Genomic DNA, 25,906 nt, shown 5'->3' on the forward strand with positions numbered 1-25,906 from the left:
GAGTGACCATAATATGGTAGAATTCTTTATTAAGATGGAGATTGAAACATTTAATTCAGAGACTCGGGACCTGAACTTAAGGAAAGGTAACTTCGATTGCATGAGATGTGAATTGGCTAGAATAGACTGGCAAATGAGACTTAAAAGGTTGACGCTGGATAGGCAATGGCAAACATTTAAAGATCACATGAATGAACTTCAACAATTGTACATCCCTGTCTGGAGAAAAAATAAAACGGGGAAGGTGGCTCAACCGTGGCTAATAAGGGAAATTAGAGATAATGTTAAATGCAAGGAAGAGGCCTATACATTTGCCAGAAAAAGCAGCAAACCTGAGGACTGGAAAACATTTAGAATTCAGTAGAGGAGGACAAAGGGTTTAATAAGGAGTGGGAAAATAGAGTATGAGAGGAAGTATGCTGGGAACATAAAAACTGACTGCGAAAGCTTCTATAGATATGTGAAGTGAAAAAGATTAATGAAGACAAACGTCGGTCACTTGCAGTCAGAATCAGGCGAATTTATAATGGAGAACAAAGAAATGGCGGACCAGTTAAACAGATACTTTGGTTCTGCCTTCACGAAGGAAGACGCAAATAACCTTCCTAATGTACTCAGGGACCGAGGGTCCAGCGAGAAGGAGGAACTGAAGGAAATCTTTATTAGTCAGGAAATTGTGTTCAGGAAATTGTTGGGATTGAAGGCTGATAAATCCCAGGGCCAGATAGTCTGCATCCCAGAGGAGTTAAGGAAGTAACCCTCGAAATAGTGGATGCATTGGTGATCATTTTCTCACAGTCTATCGACTCTGGATCAGTTCCTATGGACTGGAGGGTAGCTAATATAACACCACTTTTTTAAAAAGAAGGAAGAGAGAAAACGGGTAATTATCGACCGGTTAGCCTGACATCAGTAGTGGGGAAAATGCTGGAATCAATTATTATGGATGAAATAGCAAAGCATTTGGAAAGCAGTGACAAAATCAGTCCAAGTGAGCATGGATTTAGGAAAGGGAAATCATGCTTGACAAATCTTCTAGAATTTTTTGAGGATGGAACTCGGAGAGTGGACAAGGGAAAACCAGTGGATGTAATGTATTTGGACTTTCAAAAGGCCTTTGACAAGGTCCCACACAAGAGATTAGTGTGCAAAATTAAAGCACATGGTATTGGGGGTAATATATTGACATGGATAGAGAACTGGTTGGCAGACAGGTAGCAGAGAGTCGGGATAAATGGGTCCTTCTCAGAATGACAGGAAGTGACTAGTGGGGTGCTGCAGGGCTCAGTGCTGGGACCTCAGCTATTTACAATATACATCAATGATTTCGATGAAGAAATTGAGTGTTATATCTCCAAGTTTGCAGGTGACTCTAAGCTGCGTGACGGTGTGAGCTGTGAGGAGGATGCTAAGAGGCTGAAGAGTGACTTGTAAAGATTACGTGAGTGGGCAAATACATGGCAGATGCACTATAATGTGGATAAATGTGATGTTATCCACTTTGGTGGCAAAAACGTGAAGGCAGATTATTATCTGAATGGTGGCAGATTAGGAAAAGGGAAGGTGCAACGAGACCTGGGTGTCATGGTACATCAGTCATTGAAAGTTGGCATGCAGGTACAGCAGGCGGTGAAGAAGGCAAATGGCATGTTGGCCTTCATAGCTGGGGGATTTGAGTATTGGAGCAGGAAGGTCTTACTGCAGTTGTACAGGGCCTTGGTGAGGCCTCACTTGGAATATTGTGTTCAGTTTTGGTCTTCTAATCTGAGGAAGGATGTTCTTGCTACTGAGAGAGTGCAGCGAAGGTTCACTAGACTGATTCCCTGGATGGCAGGACTGACATATGAGGAGAGACTGGATTGACTGGGCCTGTATTCACCGGAGTTTAGAAGAATGAGAGGGGATCTCAAAGAAACATATAAAATTCTGACGGGGCTGGACAGGTTAGAGGCAGGAAGAATGTGCCCGATGTTGGGGAAGTCCAGAACCAGGGGTCAGATTCTAAGGGATAAGGGGTAAGCCATTTAGGACCGAGATGAGGAGAAACTTCTTCACTCAGAGAGTTGTTAACCTGTGGAATTCTCTGCCGCAGAGAGTTGTTGATGTCAGTTCATTTGATATATTCCAGAGGGAGTTAGCTGTGGCCTTTATGGCTAAAGGGCTCAAGGGGTATGAAGAGAAAGTAGGAAAGGGGTACTGAGGTGAATGATCAGCCATGATCTTATTGGAATGTAGAAACATAGAAAATAGGTGCAGGAGTAGGCCATTCGGCCCTTCGAGCCTGCATCACCATTCAATGAGTTTATGGTTGAACATGCAACTTCAGTACCCCATTCCTGCTTTCTCGCCATACCCCTTGATCCCCCGAGTAGTAAGGGCTACGTCTAACTCCTTTTTGAATATATTTAGTGAATTGGCCTCAACAACTTCCTGTGGTAGAGAATTCCACAGGTTCACCACTCTCTGGGTGAAGAAGTTTCTCCTCATCACGGTCCTAAATGGCTTACCCCTTATCCTTAGACTGTGACCCCTGATTCTGGACTTCCCCAACATTGGGAACATTCTTCCTGCATCTAACCTGTCTGAACCCGCCAGAATTTTAAACGTTTCTATGAGATCCCCTCTCATTTGTCTGAACTCCAGTGAATCCAGTCTTTCTTGATAGGTCAGTCCTGCCATCCGGGGAATCAGTCTGGTGAACCTTCGCTGCACTCCCTCAACAGCAAGAACGTCCTTCCTCAAGTTAGGAGACCAAAACTGTACACAATACTCCATGTGTGGCCTCACCAAGGCCCTGTACAACTGTAGTAACACCTCCCTGCCCCTATACTCAAATCCCCTCGCTATGATGGACAACATGCCATTTGATTTCTTAACCGCCTGCTGTACCTGCATGCCAACCTTCAATGACTGATGTACCATGACACCCAGATCTCTTTGCACCTCCCCTTTTCCTAATCTGTCGCCATTCAGATAATAGTCTGTCTCTCTGTTTTTCAACCGAAGTGGATAACCTCACCTTTGTCCACATTATACTTCATCTGCCATGCATTTGCCCACTCACCTAACCTATCCAAGTCACTCTGCAGCCTCATAGCATCCTCTTCGCAGCTCACACTGCCACCCAACTTAGTGTCATGTGCAAATTTGGAGACAATACATTTAGTCCCCTCGTCTAAATCATTAATGTACAATGTTAACAGCTAGGGCCCTTGCGGTACCCCACTCGTCACTGCCTGCCATTCTGAAAAGTATCCATTTACTCCTACTCTTTGCTCCATGTTTGCCAACTAATTTTCAATCCACGTCAGCACACTACCCCCAATCCCATGTGCATTAACTTTGCACACTAATCTCTTGTGCGGGACCTTGTCGAAAGCCTTCTGAAAGTCCAAATACACAACATCAACTGGTTCTCCCTTGTCCACTCGACTGGAAACATCCTCAACAAATTCCAGAAGATTTGTCAAACATGATTTCCCTTTCACAAATCCATGCTGACTTGGACCTATCATGTCACCTCTTTCCAAATGCGCTACTATGACATCCTTAATAATTGATTCCATCAATTTCACCACTACTGATGTCAGGCTGATCGGTCTATAATTCCCTGCTTTCTCTCTCACTCCTTTTTTAAAAAGTGGGGTTACATTGGCTATCCTCCACTCCATAGGAACTGATCCAGAATCTATGGAGTGTTGGAAAATGACTGTCAATGCATCCGCTATTTCCAAGGCCACCTCCATAAGTACTCTGGGATGCAGACCATCAGGCCTGGGGATATATCGGCCTTCAATCCCATCAGTTTCCCCAACACAATTTCCCGACTAATAAGGATTTCCCTCAGTTCCTCCTTCTTACTAGAACCTCTGACCCCTTTTATATCCGGAAGATTGTTTGTGTCCTCCTTAGTGAATACCGAACCAAAGTACTTGTTCAATTGGTCTGCCATTTCTTTGTTCCCAGTTATGACTTCCCCTGATTCTGACTGCAGGGGACCTACGTTTGACTTTACTAACCTTTTTTTCTTTACATATCTATAGAAGCTTTTGCAGTCCATTTTAATGTTCCCTGCAAGCTTCCTCTCGTACTCTATTTTCCCTGCCCTAATCAAACCTTTTGTCCTCCTTTGCTAAGTTCCAAATGTCTCCCAGTCCCCGGGTTCGCTGATATTTCTGGCCAATTTGTATGCCACTTCCTTGGCTTTAATACTGTCCCTGATTTTCGTTGATAGCCACGGTTGAGCAACCTTCCCTTTTTTATTTTTACACCAGACAGGGATGGACAATAGTTGCAGTTCATCCATGCGGTCTGTAAATGTCTGCCATTGCCCATCCACTGTCAACCCCTCAAGTATCATTCGCCAATCTATCCTAGCCAATTCATGCCTCATACCTTCAAAGTTACCCTTCTTTAAGTTCTGGACCACGGTCTCTGAATTAACTGTTTCATTCTTCGTGGTGGTGCGGCTCGAAGGGCCGAATGGCCTTCGCCTGCACCTATTTATTTCTGCACGCAGAGGGTTGTGGGGGTCTGGAACTCACTGCCTGAAAGGGTGGTAGAGGCAGAAACACTCACCACATTTAACAAGTGCTTGGATGTGACCTGAAGTGCTGTAACCTGCAGGGTTATGGACCTCGATCTGGAAAGTGGGATTAGGCTGGAGAGCCTCTTGTTGGCCCGCGTGGACACGATGTGGCGAATTGGCCTCCTTCCGTGCTGTAAACTTCTATGATTCTATGAACTCCTTCACAAAGAGTTGAGGTTCGGGTGGGTGATTTGGGCACATCTTTACTCACGTGACAACATTTCAAAGGTAACTCAACGGCTGTAAAGCGCTTTGGGGCGTTATGAGTTCCTGACAGACGCTGCAGAAATGCAAGTGCTTCTTTGCAATAGTTCGATGCAAATTCAAAATTCACGGCAAAAAAAGGGCTCTCCCGGGATCTCTCGCAAATTTCAAGTAACAACCCCAAAGTGAGAATCATACAACTAGACCAACGAGCCAACTGCTTAGCAAATATGGAGATAAAGGCCTTACGAAGTGCTATCTGTTAATAAACCTCCAGTCAAATCTTCTCAGATTATTAAAAGCATTGCCAAAGGAAAAGCATGAGTTTTACCCGATATCTCAAGGGATATCTTGGTGACTGCAATCAAGAGTTGCCACAACAAAGTAGCACAAATAGAACTTTGATGGGAAGAATGTATTCGCACTACCGTTGTGGTGTCTTTAGACTGTGGAGGCTGCACGGAGATAAAGTGTAACCATCATTGAAACATTTTTAGTGTGTGTTGTTATTCTTGATCGGAGGAGCACATGAGACGGAATCAGTGACTTTGCCTTTTCGACATGTTTTCTGAAGCGCCACACGGTCCCACTCCTGCAGTCAATGAGCTGTTGGGACGTTAATGTATCCATCATCATCATCATCATAGTTGGTCCCTTGAAACGAGGATGACTTGCTTCCACGCCGAAAAAGGATGAGTTCACAGGTGTTTCAATGAAAGACCCGAACAACAACCCGAAGGGTGGAAGATGCCTGTGCGTGGCTTTTTTTTAGTTGTGATGGCCGCTGCACCCCAGCCATCAAACGGGCTTGACAGAGCGAGGTCTTGGTCCAGTGGCAAGGGTTAAGCAGGTCGACTGGAGACCAGTTCTGCTGCACGGACCGAGTGCACACACATATCGCAGTGTGGGCTGGACTGTGCTAACCCTGGGCCTCTGGCCCTGAACTCATGCCTCCCCTGCGCCCCGATCACGTCCCTCTACAGTCTCTCGCCGCTCCTTCGCCCCGATCTCGCCACTCCTGCTGTATCTGCCCACGCTCCAATCACCGACCTGGACCTTGATGACGTCACTCTTCACTGCCGCCGCCCTCCTGCACCAGCTCGCGCTGCTCCCTGGAGTCGTCTCCCGGGACCTCCAAGCTGCTCCCAGGGCCGCTCGCCATTCCTTTTATGGCCCCGACCTGCCGCTGGTGTTCTCCCGTTAGTGTATCCAGGCTGTGGGTGGCCACCCCGAGCGCAGCAGCGGGGTTTCTGCATTAGTTCTGGGTGGGGGCAGTATCTTTCCCCTTCTCTCTTCCTCTTGTCTATATCCCTGTGCTTTTATTTCTCTATTTATTCCCCCTGTCTCAGTCTCTAGTGTTTAAAAGGGAACAAAAGATGAAATGTGTGTCACTGTGGAACAATTTCTCTCACTCAAAGTTAGATGCACTTCCATTGCACCATGAGGTCTAGGCAGCTAGCCGTTGATATTCAGGTTCAAATAAGAATATATATAAATATATCTACATGTATCATAACTGTTCCCTGGTGGTAGAAGGGTTAAGATCCGGCGCACTAACCTGGTTTCAATTGTCGATAAATTCATCGCATAAAAATAATTGAGGTTTGTGAGACGATTAATAATTGCTGTAATCACCATGAATACCAATACTTTCTGTGATAGACCGATCTTACAGACGATCTGGCTTCTCCTGCCCTTTGCCGGGCACGTGTTCCGGGTTTAATTTAGTAAACTGGGCGAGTTCGCTGATCGCGGGGAGACGGTAGGAGCCTCTGTGGCCCCACTGTGAGGATGTGGAAGTGAACATGGTGGCTGGGTGATCCGTGACATTTCTGTAAAGGGCAGTGGAGGAGAAGGATTGAGATCTTTCAGTGTGGGACAGAAGTTGTTTCAGGTGAGCCAACACATTCCTGATCAGCAGAGGGAGCTCGCTGGTCAGCTCCCCTCTGTTGTGCCAGCTGTGCCAGAGGTTTCTGCAGTGTAGTGGTTATCACGTGTGCTTATCACGGTTGCATTACACATGAAAGTATGAGGTTCGATCCCAGGAAGGAGCATTATGTTTAAACTTGCTTTCGAGGAACAATCAGAGGCGAGTTTCCTCTCCTGGCAAATGCTGCCTGACCTGCTGAGATTTCCAGCATTTGCTGTTTTTATTTGCTATTTATTCTCCTGGCAAAAGTGATCCCTTATTCCTTAAGTGCTCTTTATTTCACTTCAATAAATAGATAACTTTCAGTGAGAGAAAACGGATTCACCGGGGACATTTCGCGTGTGACGCCAACGTGATATCTGCTACACTGCAGCCATCAAAAGGCGAGAAACCAGTGAATATAAAGGATGAGCTCACAAATATCAGGGGCAGTGCAGTCTGGTCAACGTCAAACTCTCCTTTCTTATTCAGCAGAGGCATGAACGGGAGTCAGACGCCACAAAGTTTAATTAAAGACAGAAATACAATAACACTTCCAAATCTTTTCACTGTAAAATTCTTAAACTTTATTTGAAATCCTACTACGTTGAATCTGAAAATGAGCACCATGGGCTTTTATCTTCACTACTGATTCTATTTTCTGTGCACGGTAGGAATAACCGGTGCTGTTAAATTTGACAAAAGTTGCCCCAGATTCCTGATGTCATCGGCAGTGAAGATTTTGAACCAGATCCTAGAATACAGTGTGTAAAATGGGTCAACATGCAGAATAACATAAGAACATAAGGAATAGGAGCAGGAGTCGGCCATACGCCCCTCGATCCTGCTCCGCCATTTAATACGATCATGGCCGATGTGATCATGGACTCAGGTCCACTTCCCTGCCCGCTCCCCAAAGCACAGGCCAATGATTGAAGTATCGATTGTCCCTCAGTTAGCATTTCATTCATTGTGCAAAAGAAGGTGAGGGGTTAATTAATGATGCTTTCCCGTGAAAGCAACACAAAAGTTTAAGAAAAAAACATACAGTGACTGGGAGGTGAGCGCTGCTTCTGACACCAGGTGGGAATGGGCGGGGATTTTAAAGCTCCTTGTATTGTGACACCTTCATGTAGACGAACATCTGAGTCTTATGATGTAGACCTCGTGGCGCAAATGTAGCGTGACTGATTTCAGTTCCGAAGGTAGCGTGTTTAAATCACGTCAGGGTTACTGTACTTTTAGATATTGTTCTTCCAGAATTAATATATTCTTTGCTGTTTGGCAATAACCAGACCCTTGCTCCAAGGTCTGTCTCACTGTTTCCCCGGTGTCAGACAGAGAAACGCCTGCTGCCCTCATTTATTTCATGTGACAGGATACAAAAGTTCAAAATCAACCTGCAGATGGCCACATACAGCATTAAATAGTCAGGATGGCCGACCGGTCTCAGGTACTGTGTTCAGGTAGCAGTCTTCTCTCGAGGTCTGTGTTTAAATCTGACATTTCTTATTTTTAATCATTAAGTGAAACTCATTGTTTGACACCACGATCAACTCCTTCAAAGTGGGATTCAGCAGTTCACCTGCTCGCTTAACATTTCCGTCTGACCGGGTGCTGAAAGTGGCGATGTTTCCGCAGTGTAGCGGTTAACACGTTCGCCTCACACGCGAAAGCTCACCGGGTGGGAATATTTTCTGGAGCTATCTCCTCATGCATGCTCAGGGGCGAGTTTGTTCTCCTGTGAAAGGTCATAAGGTCATAACCATGTAAGGATTAGGGGCCGGAGTAGGCCATTCGGCCCCTCGAGCCTGGTCCACCATTCAAGAAGATCCTGGCAGTTCCTTGACAGCAAGTTTAAACATCTGGGGCGGAGCCAACAGGCACCTGGCTGCAATCAACGACAAAAACGTCTATTTGGTAGAAGCCCCGTGAGATCAATCGGTCGAGCATGAGAATCTTAATCTCGAATTTGGGGGTTCGAGCCCCACGTTAACTGTTAAAGCATGTCCCAATTTGCACAGTGTGTTTTCGGTGTCTGGTTCAAAATGTTCATTGCTGGTAACATCAACAGGAGACTGGGGAAACAGTGAGAAAGACTTTAGAGCAAAGGTCTGGTTATTGTGAAACACCAAAGGAAATATAAATTCAAGAAACATCGAAAACATAGAAAATAGGTGCAGAGGTAGGCCATTCGGCCCTTTGAGTCTGCACCGCCATTCAATGAGTTCATGGATGAACATGCAACTTCAATACCCCATTCCTGCTTTCTCGTCATAGCCCTTGATCCCCCTCGTCTGAAGGACTACATCTAACTCCTTTTTGAGAAGAATAACATCGAAAAGAAACGTGACCCCGACACCCAGGAAGAAGTGTGAAGGCAGAAGATTAAATGCTGCATTCCTCTGTTCAAAAAATTCCTTTCACAAACATTTCTCTGACCATAACTGCACAAAACAAAAATGTTCCTTTCAAAGTCATTAAACTCCCGAATTTCCGCGCCCCCCGAATCTCCTGAATCAGTGCCTCTAGTTTTGCCGACTCAATCCATGTCCCTTTGCAATGTTCTGCTTCCACCCACACTATGAAATGTGCCACTAACTTATAGAATCATGGAATGGTTACAGCACGGAAGGCCATTCGGCCCGTCGAGCCCGTGCCGACTCTCAGCGAGTCCCACTCCCCCGCCCTTTCCCTGCAATTGTTTTTCCTTCAGACACTGATCCAGCTTCCGTTTGAAAGATAAGATTGTGTCTGCCTCTACCACCCTTTCAAGCCGTGCATTCCAGATCCTAACCACTCGCTGCTAAATGGCCACCTCCTGTTCCTATGTGTAAAGTCTGAGAAACACTAGACAAATTCCTGCCAAACTCACAGCCTTCCTAAATATAGCACCATCACTCTATTCTCATAAAACCAGCTCCTGAAGTACAGGCCAGCTGTGTACGTTAAAGCTCTGGTTATGTTCCGAACATTGCTGTAGTGTTTCCGTAATGTAGTGGTTATTAGACTCACCTCACACGCGAAATGTCCCTGGTTCAAAACTGCGCGGAAACATTTTGAAAACATGTTCAATTAAATATTTGAAGAAATGGATTTATTCATATTAGTGGTTCAATATTAACAAAAAACAATGTCCCACAACCTTGTTAAATTTTCTGATATCTCTGTTCAGTTCTGTATACACTCAAACTGAATGCTCATAAAAATATTGGAGTGGGAACTCACTGGATAACAGCACATCTGGCAATGTTTGTGGAACATATTCACGCAGCCAAAACGGACAATGACAAGCTGGAATCGTGCAGCACCGAATCCTCGGGGAAAAACAGTTAAATGCTTCGTCCCTGGGTGGGCTCGAACCACCAACCTTTCGGTTAACAGCCGAACACGCTAACCCATTGCGCCACAGAGACTTACACAATTACACACTACAAGACATCCCAAACCAGTTAAAGCTTCAGATTGCTCTGACCGGGATGGAACTTGTCCACTCTCAGTTGTACTTTTCCCAAGTAAAGGGTGGGACATTCATTGTAGATGTGTGGAAGCAGTCTGGTCCCGCACACTGTAGACACTTCCATGTCACCACCAACCAGCTCTCCCACAACCGGTGTGATCTACCTTCCAGCCTTCCAGTGCCTTGTCTGTGACGAAGTATTCTGATTGTCCCGAAGCCGGTATTAGGTATTAATTCCTTTTCAGCTCCTGACTGCTGATATTGCTGTGATTAAATGCGAACGCAATGCTAACAGGGACAGTTCAATTCACAGTTTCTTTGCTTGTTGAAATTTCAAAGATTGAAAGCGACGCACATCAACCCCAAACCTCGTCACCTACTCGCTAACTCGACAAAACTTTGCATTTTCTTTCCATGCCAAACATTTTACATTAATACATTGCAATACCAACGCACTTTTTACCTGGCAAGACTGAAGTACAAGCTGTGATGAACAGTGTGAAACAGAAACAGCTACTTGTAAAACCATAGCCTCGATGGCATCTGTGTGAATTGTTCTGCATCGATAATTAGCAGAAAGCAAAGAGGAAACTGATGGTGTGGATGAGAAAAGGCCGAGACAAAGTGTACTGTTGGGGATGATTTTGTTGTTTTTGAGAATTGTTTCAAAGATTTTACTGTGGTTGGTTCCATAGTGTAATGGTGAGCACTCTAGGATCTGAGTTCAAATCTCGGTGGAACCTGATTCCTTGTTGTCCCAGCTGCTGAAAATTTGGGACAAACAAGTGAAAGACACCTGGTGCTGGTGGGCAGTTTTGTTGCCTTTGTCATTGATGCTTGATCTACAAGTCTAGTTATCAAATCGTGTGCTCAACCATCAGTTACCTGTTACAAAATGTTGTAAACGGCTGTCTTGCTCTTTTTGCTTCGTTGCTTTTAACCTCGAATTACCCGCACACATTCAGTTGTAGTAAAGGCAGGATCAGGTCTTTTATTTAAACATTCATACCAAACAAACCAAGTATGAAAGTTACTGAGAACACTTCACAAAGGCAGCTTGCTTCGATTTCCGTGGCTGCTTGAGACACACACCTTCCGAATGTCCAGTGTCTCTGGTGTCTGCGTGTGTGAGTCTCATCTTTATACTCTTATTTCTTTGCATTTAGACAACCATGGCTAACTGCTTTGTGAATTGTTTAACATATAGACTTAATATTGCTTGTTCAACATGCAGATGTCATTAAATAGTAACAAAGGTACAATCAAATATTTAACACACAGACAATGACCAGTTACTCATTTCAATGGCTGAAGGCACCACATTGTCGAACAGTCTCTTTCGATCCAAACTTCAATCTTCCTGTTTTTTAATTCAAACTTCAGACTGCGTGCTGAAGCAAAGAGTTAAGCAATGCGGGACTGTGCTCCCACATTCCCCCACTTCTTCTCCTCGCCTCTCTGCAGGTCTTATCTGGGTAACATATATTTGCATGGTGGCTCGAGCTCGTTCAACAGCATTGTCAGTTGCAGTCCTTTTTTTCCAACACGACATCCGCAGTAAATCAAAATGACAAGCACGACCAGCTGAACCAGCACCAGCATAAGGACAGGGTGTATCATTGTGTTCATCACACCTGTTGCCGTCAGGCTCCATCCCAACAATGACTCCAGCCAGCTTACATGTCCAATCTGGTCCAAAGTTGTGTGAACGTTCTCGATTTCCGCAGTGTGATGGTTAATGTCCACAACGATTGCTTGATTCAAACTCTGTAGCTCTTGAAATGTTGTATTCCATTTCTGTATTTCCTTCTTCCAAATAGCAGCACGCTTCGGGTCAAAGTAGGGTTCTTGTAGATTCAGATTCTCAGGATGCTATTTTAAAGTCCGTTGGTCTGTGATCACCATATCCATTTTTACTTAAAAGTCAATTTTCAATTTTTGATGTTTCCATCTGAATTCCATGCTGTTTACATTCAGAAATGTAAACTCACAATCGGTGTCTTCGACTAAGTCTGTTACCCTCTGCACAGGTTTTAACAATTTCCTCTGCTTTGTGGGAGAAGTGTAACAACATACAGTAAAGGATGACGGAAATGCTGAATAGTCAGTCGAGAGACCCAGTCCTTCTCTCTGTTCACCCTTCGGAACTGCTGTAATTCACTCTCTCGACATTTGCAACGATCCAACTTCTATTTCGCATCCTTTAAGATCATGTTTGTAACTCCCACATTTGAGCTTTTCACTGAACATCTCATCAGTTCTGAGACAGCCCATTCCTGCAGAAACTTTAAATGTTTCTGAACAAGCTTCTCCCACTGCTTTCATCTCTGACTGTTCAGTAACTGCTCCTCGTGTATCTGGGGTGTTGGGGAACTGTCTCTGAAGAGGGGAATCCCCTTCCTCCAGGAGCACCTTCATTTGTCCAGCTGACCCTGTGTCCATTTCCCGCTGCCCTTCCACACAAGCCTCGATAAGGGTATGGCCACCCCTATCCTGAAGTAAGGGTCCTAAAGGAACGACATGTGTGGTTGAGGCGCGGCATCCCTATCGGGATCCTCCCTCACCTGCGGAATCTACCCCCGACCTCAGCAACTGAACCGAGGTATCATTCCTGACTGTGTCTCCAGCATCTCTTTCCTGATTCTTCAACTTTTCTTTTAACTTTTCTAATTCTTTAGCCAGTCTCTCCCTGTCCTCTATCAACTGACGGCCACCACCCGGTCCTGCTCCTTTTATGTGATTCCTCGCGGGATTCATCCACTCAGGCCCTTCTGCCTTCCATCGCTGTAACCCCTGTCTCACTTCCATGACTGAAATTCCTGCAGCTCCCTGATACAAGCTTTCTACCCTTGCCAACCATTTATCAAAACATTCGTGCCCACCCCAGGCATCTACTTCCAGAACTACTGACGGGGATAGGAGAGTCAAAATGATCTCTCTATGTGTACCATCCCCGTAATGACTGATATCAATCCAATTACTTCCCAAACTTTTACACAACTGGAATATACATTCCCCAGCTTCCCTGGGTCCTTCCCCTGGTAATAATGCAAGCCGCTTTATTAACTGTGGCCCTGACTGAGTAACAAAGATTGCAGCTATTATTCTACCAGGCATGAGACCTGGAAGTTGTTTCTAAACCTACTACATTTCCCCGGTGATTCCCTAAAGCTCACAGAACCATGTGAACCCTCGGTTTATCTGATATGTTCCCAGACTGTCACCATCCCAGAATATTACACCAGCACTGGGCAAACTTATTAAGATCCTGAAGGTGTGCGGGTCCCACTTCACTAACGATAGCTCTCATGTCGTGTAACTTTACCCCTCCTCGCTCATACCAGGTATCCCCAAAACCACTTAAGGTCGTGTTCCCTTCACGAGCTCCACAGGGAGTAGAGGAATCATGATCCTGCTCTCGCCTTGTCCGCTCGAGCGTGCTTCCCCCACTCTCCACATTACCGGAAGGTCGTGTGTAATGTTGTGGGGTGTTAAGCGTCTGAGTAACCGAAGAGGCAGCTAACTGCTCCGCCTCCGATCCTAACGTTGCCACGTGAACCACACGGGTTCGAGGCTCCGAAGTCAGAGAAGACAAAGGAGCTGTGGATGGGAACGGTGGGCATTCTCCCTGTCCCTTCATCCCCTTTTCAACTCTCAGACCCGGGGAATCCTCCGAATACCACCCGGCTTTATCAATTGTTGTCTCCGTGGGAAACCTAATACCACCATCTGCTGCAGCTTAGATATTCCTTTCTCTCGATCTTGTTTACACTTCTGTTCATTAGCAAGACGCTGATCCAGTGTCAGAACAGTCCTGGCTGCCCCGAGTGCCTGAAATCGCCAATTCTCTACTTCTTTACTCACTGCTGTTAGCTGCTCTCTGAGTTCTGAGACTTCCCTATCTCGAGCCTCAGCCTCTTCTCCTAACGTTTGAATCCCCAGCATGAGACACTGCAACACTCATGCTTTTCTCTTTTTATCACTTTTTAACACAAACACTTTAATCTTTTTTAAATGGACATTCTCCACGAAGGACTGCCGTGTCTCTCTCCATCCTCCTGTCATTGTTTCCTGTCTTATCCCATAAGTTCCCCTTTCGACTCAATCCATTCATTAAGAAATGACTGGAGCTCAACTGAAATATTCCCTGAGCCTCCCATTACTAACTGAAGATCCCTTCAATCACGACAACTAAGAGAATGCTCACTCCTCGAACTGATGTGTGGGAAACACTTCTTCCAACAAATCAGCCAACTTTCTGCTTCATGTCGGGGACTTCCAATAAGCCAACGAACTTTTGAAAATCATGTCGTGGTCACCAAAATGTTGTAAACAGCTGTCTTGCTCTTTTCGCTTCGTTGCTTTTAACGTCGAATTACCCGCACACACTCCGTTGTAGTAAAGGCAGGATCGGGTCTTTTATTTAAACACTCATACTAAACAAACCAAGTATGAAAGTTACTGAGAACACTTCACAAAGGCAGCTTGCTTCGATTTCCGTGGCTGCTTGAGATACACACCTGTGTCTCTGGTGTCTGTGTCTTAACAGTCCATAAATGTCTCATCTTTATACTGAAAAAGCCTTTGAACTCTTATTCTTTGCATTTATACAATCCTGACTAACTGCTTTCTGAATCTTTTAACAGACAGACTTAATGTTGCTTGTTTAACTTACAGATGTCATTAAATAGTAACAAGGTTACACTCAAATACTTAACATACAGACATCATCAAATTGTTTCGTCCTGAGTTTCCATTATTCCCACCATAACAAGGTACCCAAATATTTAACATCCAGACAATGACCAGTTACTCATCTCACTGGCTGGAAGGCACCACATTGTCTAACAGTCTCTTTAACATCCACATTTCAATCTTCCTGTTATTTAATCCAAACTTCAGACTGCATGCTGAAGCAAAGAGTTCAGCAATGCGGGACTGTGCTAACACAGAGCACAGGATTTGACAACTAGACTTGTAGATCAAGCATCAATGACAAAGGCAACAAAACTGCCCACCAGCACCAGGTGTCTCTCACTTGTTTGTCCCAAATTTTTAGCAGCTGCGACAGCAAGCATTCAGTTTCCACCGAGATTTAAACTCAGATCGCTGGATTCATGTCCAGAGTGCTCACCATTACACCATGGAACCAACGATGCCAAATTCTTTGAAACATTACTCAAAAACAAGATCATCTCCAACATTATACTTTGGCTCGGTCTTTTCTCATCCACACCGTCAGTTTCCCCTCTTTACGCTCTGCTAATTATTGATGCAGAGCAATTCACACAGATACAGTCGAGGCTATGGGTTCTCAAGTAGCTGTTTCTGTTTCATAATGTTCATCACAGCTTGTACTTCAGTCTTGCCAGGTAAAAAGTGCGTTGGCATTGCAATGCACAAATGTAAAATACTTGGCATGAAAAGAAAATGCAACTTTTTATTGAGTGCAAAACATACATTGCCTGCATTTCAAAAAGCGTTCCTTTTATTCATCCTGCTGAATGCATATTACACAGATAATCTCAGCACACGTTGTGCAGGCAAAGGCAGCATTAGACAACAAACTAGTTTCTCCTCCGCTGATTTGTAACAGGTAACTGACGGTTGAGCACACGATTTGACAACGAGACTTGGAGATCAAGCATCAATGACAAAGGCAACAAAATTGCCCACCAGCACCAGGTGTCTTTCACTTGTTTGTCCAAAATTATTAAATTATTGACACTCATTCAGTTATCATTTCTTTAATTATGCAAATGGAGATCATCGGTTAATTAATGATTTTTTTCCGGTGAATGCAGGATAACATTTAACTAAAAGCCCCAACGAGGGGCTCGAACCAGTGAACCAGCGAACCAAAGATTAAGAGTTTCATGCTCTCCCAATTGATTGAGCGGGGCTTCTGCCAAATGCGGGTTTTTGTCGCTGATTGCAGACAGGCGCCTGTTGGCTTCGCACCAGATGTTTAAACTTGCTGTCGAGGAACTGCCAGGATCTTCTTGAATGGTGGACCAGGCTCGAGGGGCCGAATGGCCTACTCTGGCCCCTAATCCTCACATGTTTATCATCTCATGACTATTCTCAGGAGAACAATCTCGCCCCTGAGCATGCATGAGGAGAAAGCTCCAGAAAATATTCCCGCCCGGTGAGCTTTCGCGTGTGAGGCGAACGTGTTCACCGCTACACTGCGGAAACATCTCCACTTTCAGCAGCAGGTCAGACGGAAATGTTCAGCGAGCAGATGAACTGCTGAATCCCACTTTTGAAGAGTTGGTCGAGGTGTCAAACAATGAGTTTCGCTCAATGATTAAAAGCAGAAAGTGTCAGACATTGGATTTGAATCCACTCCTCCACATGCAATTGCAATCCAAACACAGCACCTTTGACCGCTCAGCCATCCTGACTAGGTGTTGTTGTGTTTGGCCCCCTGCAGGTTGATTTTGAACTTTTGTGTCCTGTCACATGAAATAAATGAGGGCAGCAGGCGTATCTCTGCCTGACACCGGGGAAACAGTGAGACAGACCTTGGAGCAAGGGTCTGGTTATTAAGACACAGTAAAGGAAATATTGATTCCGGAATTATCCCAAAGGTCAGGAACCCTGACATGATTTCGATAGCAGTGTCCTCATCTCGAGTGAGATGTGTTACCGTTGCACCACGAGCTGTACACAACGAATATGAGATGTTTATCGATATGAACGTTCCTCAAAATAAGGGCTTTAAAATCCCCGCCCATTCCCACTCGGAGTCAGAAGCAGCGCTCACTTGCCAGTCACCGTCCGTTTTTTTGTTGAGCTTTTGTTTTTATTCCACGGGAAAGCATCATTACTGAACCCAATGCCATCTTTTGCACAATGAAAGAAATGCTGACTGAGGGACAGTCGATACTTCAATCATTTATTTTGTGTTTTGCTTGTTAACTGTTAAACCAGATCCCATTTTACACAATTTTTGTCGGGGGTTGTTTCAAAATCTTCAATGCTGATGACACCAGGAATCTGGGGCAACTTTTGTCAAATTTAACAGCATCAGTTACTCCTTCCGTGCACAGAAAATAGAATCAGTAGTGAAGATAAAATCCCACGGTGCTCATTTTCAGATTCAACATCGTAGGATTTCAAATAAACTGAAAGAATTTTACAGTGAAAAGTTTTGGAAGTGTTATATGAATTTTTGTCTTTAATTAAACTTTGTGGCGTCTGACTCCCGTTCATGCCTCTGCTGAATAAGAAAGGAGGGTTTTACTCTGACCAGACTGCACTGCCCCTGATATTTGTGAGCTCATCCTTTATATTCAATGGTTTCTCGCCCTTTGATGGGCTGCAGTGTGGCGGATATCACGTTGGCCTCACACGCGAAAGGTCCCCGGTGGATCCGTTTTCTCTCGCTGAAAGTTATCTATTTATTGAAGTGGAATAAAGAGCAATGAAGGAATAAGGGAGCCCTTTTGCCGGGAGAATAAATAGCAAATAAAAACAGCAATTGCTGGAAATCTCAGCAGGTCAGGCAGCATTTTCCAGGAGACGAAACTCGCTTCGGATTGTTCCACTGTAGCAACTTTAAACATAATGTTTCTGCGCGGGATTGAACCAAGAACCTTTCACATGCAAAGCGAACGTGATAACCAATACACTACAGAAACCTCTGGCACAGCTGGCACAACAAAGGGGAGCTGACCAGTGAGCTCCCTCTGTGCTGATCAGGAATGTGTTGGCTCACCTTAAACAACTTCTGTCCCACACTGAAAGTTCTCAATCCTTCTCCTCCGCTGCCCTTTACAGAAATGTCACGGATCACCCAGCCACCGTGTTCACTTCCACATCCTCACAATGGGGCCACAGAGGCTCCTACCGTCTCCCGGCGATCAGCGAACTAAAATTAAACCCGGAACACATATCCAGCAACGGGCAGGAGAAACAAGAGAATCGGTAAGCTCGGTCCGTAACATAAAGTAATGGGGTGATTCATGGTGATTACAGCAATTACTAATCGTCTCACAGACCTCAATTATTTTTATTTGACAAATTGATCGAGTATCGTTACCAGGTTAGTGCGCCGGATCTTAACCCCTGGACCACCAGGGAACAGTTATGATACATGTAGATATATTTATATATATTTATATATGAACCTGAATATCAAGGGCTAGTTGCCTAGACCTCATGGTGCAACGGTGGTGCATCTAACTTTGAGCGAGAGAAATTAATTTCTACAGTGACACCCATTTCATCTTTTGTTCTCTTTTAAACACTAGAAACTGAGACAGGGGGAATAAATAGAGAAATAAAAGCACAGGGATACAGACAAGAGGAAGAGAGAAGGGGAAATACTGTCCCCACCGAGAACTAATGCAGCAACCCCTCTGCTGCGCTCGGGGTAGCCACCCACAGCCTGGACACACTAACGTCCCAACAGCTCATTGACTGTCGGAGTGGGACCGTGCGGCACTTCAGAAGACAGGTCTAAAAAGCAAAGTCACTGATTCGGATTCGTGTGCTCCTGCTACAAAGAATAGATACACAAAATAAAATGCTTTTATAATGGTTACACTTTATCGCCATTCTTGAAAAGCAGTCGTTTCGTTGGACCAGGGGTATGATTCTCACTGTTAATGGCAATTTGCGAGAGATTCCACGTTTAATACCGAATGAGCCCTTTCAATTTGCATAGAACTTATGCAAACAAGTGTTACGTCTGTAAACCTGTAAATACCTTGTTTATCCACCAGAGGGCTCACCCCCTGGAGTCCCAAGGGCTCCCACAATCCCTTGGGAGCACTTGTACTTAAGGAGGCCTCACAGGCTGGAGAAGCACTCTGGAGACCTGCAATGAAAGACGAAGTTCACAAATTACTTTGAGCTCACAGCATCTGCTCAGACTCTTTATTCATGCACTACAACTGGCGATGAGATACAGATGACGAACCCCACCGCAACGATGTCGAGACCAATGGGCATCCTGGAGAAATTTTCGGAGGGAGATGATTGGGAAACCTTAGTGGAGCGAATCGACCAATACTTCGTGGCCAGCGAGCTGGAAGGAGAAGCGAATGCTGCCAAAGGAAGGGCGATTCACCTCACTGTTTGTGGGGCACCATCTTATGGCCTCATACAAAAGCTGCTTGCTCCAGCGAAACGCACAGAGAAATCGTATGTTGATTTGTGCACACTGGTCCGGGAGCATCTTAACCTGAAGGAAAGCGTTCTGATGGCGAGATTCCGGTTCTACATGTGCAAAAGGTCTGAAGGCCAGGAAGTGGCGAGCTATGTCGTCGAGCAAAGACACCTTGCAGGCATTTGGAATGTGAAGGACATTTGGAGCACATGCTCAGGGACTTCTTTGTACTTGGCATTGGCCATGAAGTAATACTTCGTAAACTAATTTTGACAGTCGACACCCCAACCTTGAGTAAAGCTATAGCGATAGCCCAAGAGTTTATCGCCATCAGTGACAATACCAAAAAATCTCTCAGCACACGAGTGCTGTACAAGTACTGTGAACAAAGTAATGTTGTTTTCAAATCGTTACGTGCAGGGCAGGCCTCACATGCCTGCAGCTGTACGTCTGCAGATGTCTCAGAGTCCACCATCAAGGGTGATGAATGCTACGCCATTAACACCTTGTTGGCACTGCGGGGGTGATCATCGTTTCCATTCATGCCGCTTCAAAGGATACGTTTGCAACAGCTGTGGAACAATGGGACACCTGCAACGAATGTGCAGGCAAGCTGCAAACCCTGCTAATCCTGCAAACCACTATGTTGCAGAGGAGGGCAGATCCACGGCAGATCACAATGAACCAGAGCATCAGACCGAGGAGGTAGAGGTATATGGGGTGCATACATTTACCACAAAGTGCCCCCGATAATGCTGAAGGTTGAATTAAATGGACTCCCGGTGTCAATGGAGCGAGACACGGGCACGAGCCAGTCCATTATGAGCAGAAAGACTTTCGATAAATTGTGGTGCAGCAAGGCCAGTCCTGACTCCCATTCGCACTAACCTGAGAACTTACACAAATGAACTGATTCCCGTAATCGGCAGTGCTACTGTAAAGGTCTCCTACGATGGAGCGATACACAAGTTACCACTCTGGGTGGTACCGGGCGATGGCCCCACGCTGCTCGGCAGGAGCTGGCTGGGGAATATACGCTGGAACTGGAACAACATCCGGGTGCTCTCGCCCGTCGACAACATTTCGTCTGCCCAGGTCTTAAACAAATTCCCCTCGTTGTTCGAACCAGGCATCGTGAAGTTCCAACCACCAAAAGTGCAGATCCACCTAATTCCCGGGGCGCGACCTATCCGTCACAAGGTGAGAGCAGTACCGTACATGATGAGAGAGAGGGTGGAGATCGAGCTGGACAGGCTGCAACGAGAGGGCATCATTTTGCCGATCGAATTCAACGAGCAGACCAGTCTGATTGTTCCAGTCCTCAAGGGAGAGGGCACCGTCAGATTCTGTGGTGATTACAAAGTAATTATCAAATGTTTCTCCCTTCAGGATCAATGCCCACGACCAAAGGCAGACAACCTTTTTGCGACGCTGGCAGAGGAAAGACGTTCACGAAGCTGGACTTGACCTCGGTCTACATGACGCAGGAGTTGGAGGAATCATCGAAGGGCCTCACCTGCATCAACACGCACAAAGGTCTCTTCATTCACAACAGATGACCATTTGGGATTCGATCAGCAGCGGCAATATTCCAGAGAAACATGGAAAGCTTACTGAATTCGCACCAAGCACCGTGGTCTTCCAGGACAACATCTTGCTTACAGATCGCGACACAGATGAGCATCTGCAGAAACTGGAGGAGGTTCTTCTTCGGCTTAATCGCGTGGGGCAAAGGTTAAAATGCTCGAAGTGCGTTGTCCTGGCGCCTGAAGTCGAGTTCCTGGGGAGAAGAATTGCGGCGAACGGCATCAGGCCCACCGATTCATAGATGGAGGCAGTCGACAACGCACCAAGGCCACAGAACGTGACGGAGCTGCGGTCGTTTCCAGGACTCCTGAACTACTTTCGTATCTTCTTACCGGGTCTCAGAACACTGTTAGAACCACTGCACGCTTTACTGCAGAAAGAAAACGAATGGGTATGGGGTAAAAGCCAAGAAAATGCCATTGTAAAAGCTAGAAAACTGTGAAACTCAACCAAATTGCTTGTGCTGTATGATGCATGTAAGCGTTTGGTGCTAGCATGTGATGCGTCGTCATACGATGTTGAGTGTGTATTGCATCAAGCTCATGAATCTGGGAAATTGCAACTGGTTACACCAGGAGTCTGTCTCAGGCTGAGAGGGCGTACAGCACGATTGAAAAAGAAGTGTTAGCATGTGTTTATGGAGTATAAAAATTGCATCAATATCTGTTTGGGCTCAAATTTGAATTGGAAACTGACCATAAGCCACTTATATCCCTCTTTTCTGAAAGTAAGGGGATAAATACAGCTGCATCGGCCCACATCCAGAGATGGGCGCCCACATTGTCCGCATACAACTACGCCATCCGCCACAGACCAGGCACAGAAAACTGTGCCGATGCTCTCAGTAGGCTGCCATTGCCCACCACAGGGGTGGAGATGGCACAGCCCCCAGATTTAGTTATGATAATGGAAGCATTCGAGAGTGAGCAATCACCTGTTACCGCCCGACAGATTAGAACCTAGATGAGCCCGGATCCCTCATTGTCCTTAGTAAAACACGGTGTGCTCCACGGGAGTTGGTCTAGTGTTCCGTTCGAAATGCAGGAAGAAATAAAGCCGTACCAGCGGCGCAGAGATAAATTGTCCATACAGGCAGACTGTATCAAGTAGTGGTGCCAAAAAAGGGCAGGGACACTTTCATTCGTGATCTCCACAGTACCCACCCAGGCATTGTAATGAAACCAGATTAGTTCACCGGATCTTAACCCCTCGACCACCAGGGAACAGTTATGATACATGTCGATATATTTATATATATTTATATATGAACCTGAATATCAACGGCTAGCTACCTAGACCTCATGGTGCAACAGTAGTGCGTCTAACTTTGAGTGAGAGAAATTGTTCCACAGAGACACCCATTTCATCTTTTGTTCCCTTTTAAACGCTAGAAACTGAGACAGGGGGAATAAATAGAGAAATAAAAGCACAGGGATAAAGACAAGAGGAAGAGAGAAGGGAAAAGATACTGTCCCCACCCAGAACTAATGCAGAAACCCCTCTGCTGCGCTCGGGGTGGCCACCCGCAGCCTGGATACACTAACGGGAGAACACCAGCGGGAGGTCGGGGCCATAAAAGGGACGGCGAGCGACACTGGGAGCAGCTTGGAGGTCCCGGGAGACTACTCCAGGGAGCAGCGCGAGCAGGTGCAGGAGGGCGGCGGCAGCGAAGAGTGACGTCATCAAGTTCCTGGTCAGTGATTGGAGCGTTGGCAGGTAGAGCAGGAGCAGCGAGAGACTGTCGAGGGATGTGATCGGGGCCCAGGGGAGGCGTGAGTTCAGGGCCAGGGGCCCAGGGGCAGCACGGGCCAGCCCACACTGCGATATGTGTGTGCACTGGGTCCGTGCAGCAGAGCTGGTCGCCTGTCGTCTTGGATAACCCTTGCCACTGGACCAAGACCTCGCTCTGTCAAGCCCGTGTGATGGCTGGGGTGCAACGGCCACCACACATTAAAAAAATCCACGCACAGGCATCTTCCACCCTTCGGGATGTAGTTCGGGTCCTTCATTGAAACACCTGCGAACTCATCCTTTTTCGGCGTGGAAGCAAGTCATCCTCGTTTCGAGGGACCGCCTATGATGATGACGATGATGGATACATTAACGTGCCAACAGCTCATTGACTGCAGGAGTGGGACCGTGCGGCGCTTCAGAAGACATGTCGAAAATGCAAAGTCACTGATTCCGTCTCATGTGCTCCTCTGATCAAGAATAGCAACACACACTAAAAATGCTTCAATAATGGTTAAATCTTATCTCCACCTATATTAAGCAGTTGGTTCATTGGTCGAGGGGTATGATTCTTGCTTTGGTGTTTGTTACTTGAAATTTGCGAGAGATTCTGGTTTCAAATCCCAGACAAGTCTTGAATTTGCAGCGAACGTTTGCAAAGAAGGACTTGCATTTCTGCAGCGTCTGTCAGGAACTCCTGACGCCCCAAAGCGCTTTACAGCCGTTGAGTTACCTTTGAAGTGTTGTCATGTGAGGAAAGATGTGCCCAAATCACCTCACACGCACCTCAACTCTTTGCAAAGAAGTTAATCGAATCAAAGAAGTTTGCAGCTCGGAAGGAGGCCATTTCGGTCCATCGTGTGCGTGCCGGCCAACAAGAGGCTCTCCAGCCTAATCCCACTTTCCAGCACGAGGTCCATAACCCTGCAGGTTACGGCACCTCAGGTGCACATCCAAGCACTTTTTAAATGTGGTGAGGGTTTCTGCCTCCAACACCCTTTCAGGCAGTGAGTTCCTGACCCCCACAACCCTCTGCGTGAAGAAACTTCCTCTCTCAACTTTCTACCAATTACTTTAAATTTATGCCTCCTTATTGTTGACCCCTCTGCTGAGGGAAATAGGTCCTTTCTATCCACTATATCTCGGCCCCTCATAATTTTATTCACCTCAATGAAGTCTCCCCTCAGGCTCTGTTCCATGGAAACCAAATCCAGCCTATCCAATCTGTCCTCATGGCTAAGATTCTCCACTCCCGGCAACATCCTCGTAAATCTTCTCTGTACCATCTTCAGTGCAATCATGTCCTTCCTGTAATATGGCGACCAGAACTGCATGCATTACTCCAGCTGTGGCCTAACCTACCCCACCGACCCCATCTCTTGTATTCTGTGCCTCGGCTAATAAAAGCAAGCATTCCATATTCCTTCTCAACCACCTTATCGACCTGGCCTGCTACTTTCAGGGATCTGTGGACATGCACTCCCTGGATTCTGGGGAGGACCCAGCAGATTAGAAAACTGCAAATGTAATGCCCCTATTTAAAAAAGGAGGCAGACAAAAAGCAGGAAACTATAGACCAGTTATTCTAACATCTGTGATTGGGAAAATGTTGGAATCCATTATTAAAGAAGCAGTAGCAGGACATAGAAACATAGAAAATAGGAACAGGAGTACGCCATGCTGCCCATCGAGCCTTCACCACCATTCAATAAGATCATGGCTGATCATTCAGTTCAGTACACCTTTCCTGCTTTCTCTCCATACCCCTTGATCCCTTGAGCCATAAGGGCCGCATCTAACTCCCTCTTGAATATATCTAACGAACTGGCATCAACAACTCTCTGCGGCAGAGAATTCCACAGGTTAACAACTCTCTGAGTGAAGAAGTTTCTCCTCATCTTAGTCCGAAATGGCTTTCCCGTTATCCCTTACATTCTGACCCCTGGTTCTGGACTTCCCCAACATTGGGACCTGTCCAGTCCTGTCAGAATTTTATATGTTTCGATGAGATCCCATCTCATTCTTCTCAACTCCAGTGATCTATCGATCCCTTGATTGCCCGAGACTCCAAAAAACTATCTAACGCAGCCTTGAATATATTCAGAGACTCAGCATCCACAGGCCTGTGGGGCAGAAAATTCCACATATTCATAACCCTCTGAGTGAAGAAATTCCTCCTCATCTCTGTCTTAAATGGCCGACCCCTTAACCTGAGACTGTGCCCCTGGTTCTAGACACTCCAGCCCGGGGGAAACAACCTCTCAGCATCTACCCTGTCAATCCCCTTCAGAATATTGTGTGTTTCAATGAGATCACCTCTCATTCTTCTAAACTCCGGAGAGTATCGGCCCATTCTACACAATCTCTCAACTTAAGACAGTCCTCTTATCCCAGGAATCAATCTGGTGAATCTCTGTTGTACCACCTCCCAGGCAAGTATATCCTTCCTCAAATAAGGAGACCAAAAACAGTGCGCAGTACTCCAGGTGTGGCCTCACCAGGGCCCTGTACAATTGTAGCAAGACTTCCTTACTCTTGTATTATGGGCTATATATTAGGTACTATGGGCCGAGTGCCCTGTTTTTTTGGTGATTCGATGGTTGTATAAAAAGTTATTAAAATTTGACAGTTGCTCGGCAAACATATTTGTATTTCCTTCAGTGTACTCCTTACTCTTCAAGGACTAGATTTTCTCCAAGCAGTTTTGTCGGCGCACTGACCTCAAGCGCACCGACTTTGCGCGCTGGAAACGGTGCGGGGAAAAACTCGCCCCATCCTGGCCGCTGTGTACAGTCCCCGGAGTCCTGGCGTGGTGTCGATGGTGAAGTGGGGGGCAGAGCCAAATGCCTGCGCCGAAAACACTGCCGGCACCTTCGCGCATGGGCAGTAGGGAGAGATAACTTGGCACTCTGCCATTTTTAAACAGTGTCAAACCCGATGAAAAGCACAGCAGCTTCTCATCTTCTCCGGTCGCTCAGCGGGCTCTCCCCCCATCCCTCCCTGATAAAACGTACAGCTCCAGCAGCTGCAACTTCTCCGGTCCATAACCTCACACTTCTCCGGTGTGTCTTCCCTCACCTATCCCAGGGATATAGGGACCCAGTGCAATGGAGCCAAGTTTGCTGATGATACAAAGATGGGTGGGAAAGCAAATTGTGATACAGCAAAGAAAATCTCAATACCGGAAGCACAATATGGAAAAGTACAGTGACCCCAACGTGATATAAACATGCAGCCTTCTGATCTGGAGTCAGACACACGACCGTTGTACCACGAGGTCTACAGTACAGAGTGCCCATGTTTGTATAC

At 46.0% G+C, this 25,906-nt stretch overlaps 2 non-coding genes across 2 annotated transcripts; both read right to left on the minus strand.

The window, feature by feature from the left end:
- Positions 1–10,043: 10,043 nt before the first annotated feature.
- On the minus strand, positions 10,044–10,117 carry trnan-guu (transfer RNA asparagine (anticodon GUU)). Its single transcript has one exon. It is a non-coding gene; the product is annotated as a tRNA-Asn (tRNA).
- A 7,617-nt stretch (positions 10,118–17,734) lies between these two features.
- Positions 17,735–17,807, minus strand: trnaa-ugc (transfer RNA alanine (anticodon UGC)). The gene has a single exon. It is a non-coding gene; the product is annotated as a tRNA-Ala (tRNA).
- Positions 17,808–25,906: the final 8,099 nt, after the last annotated feature.

The sequence above is a fragment of the Pristiophorus japonicus genome, unplaced genomic scaffold (genome assembly GCF_044704955.1).
Source record: "Pristiophorus japonicus isolate sPriJap1 unplaced genomic scaffold, sPriJap1.hap1 HAP1_SCAFFOLD_42, whole genome shotgun sequence".
NCBI lineage: Eukaryota > Metazoa > Chordata > Chondrichthyes > Pristiophoridae > Pristiophorus > Pristiophorus japonicus.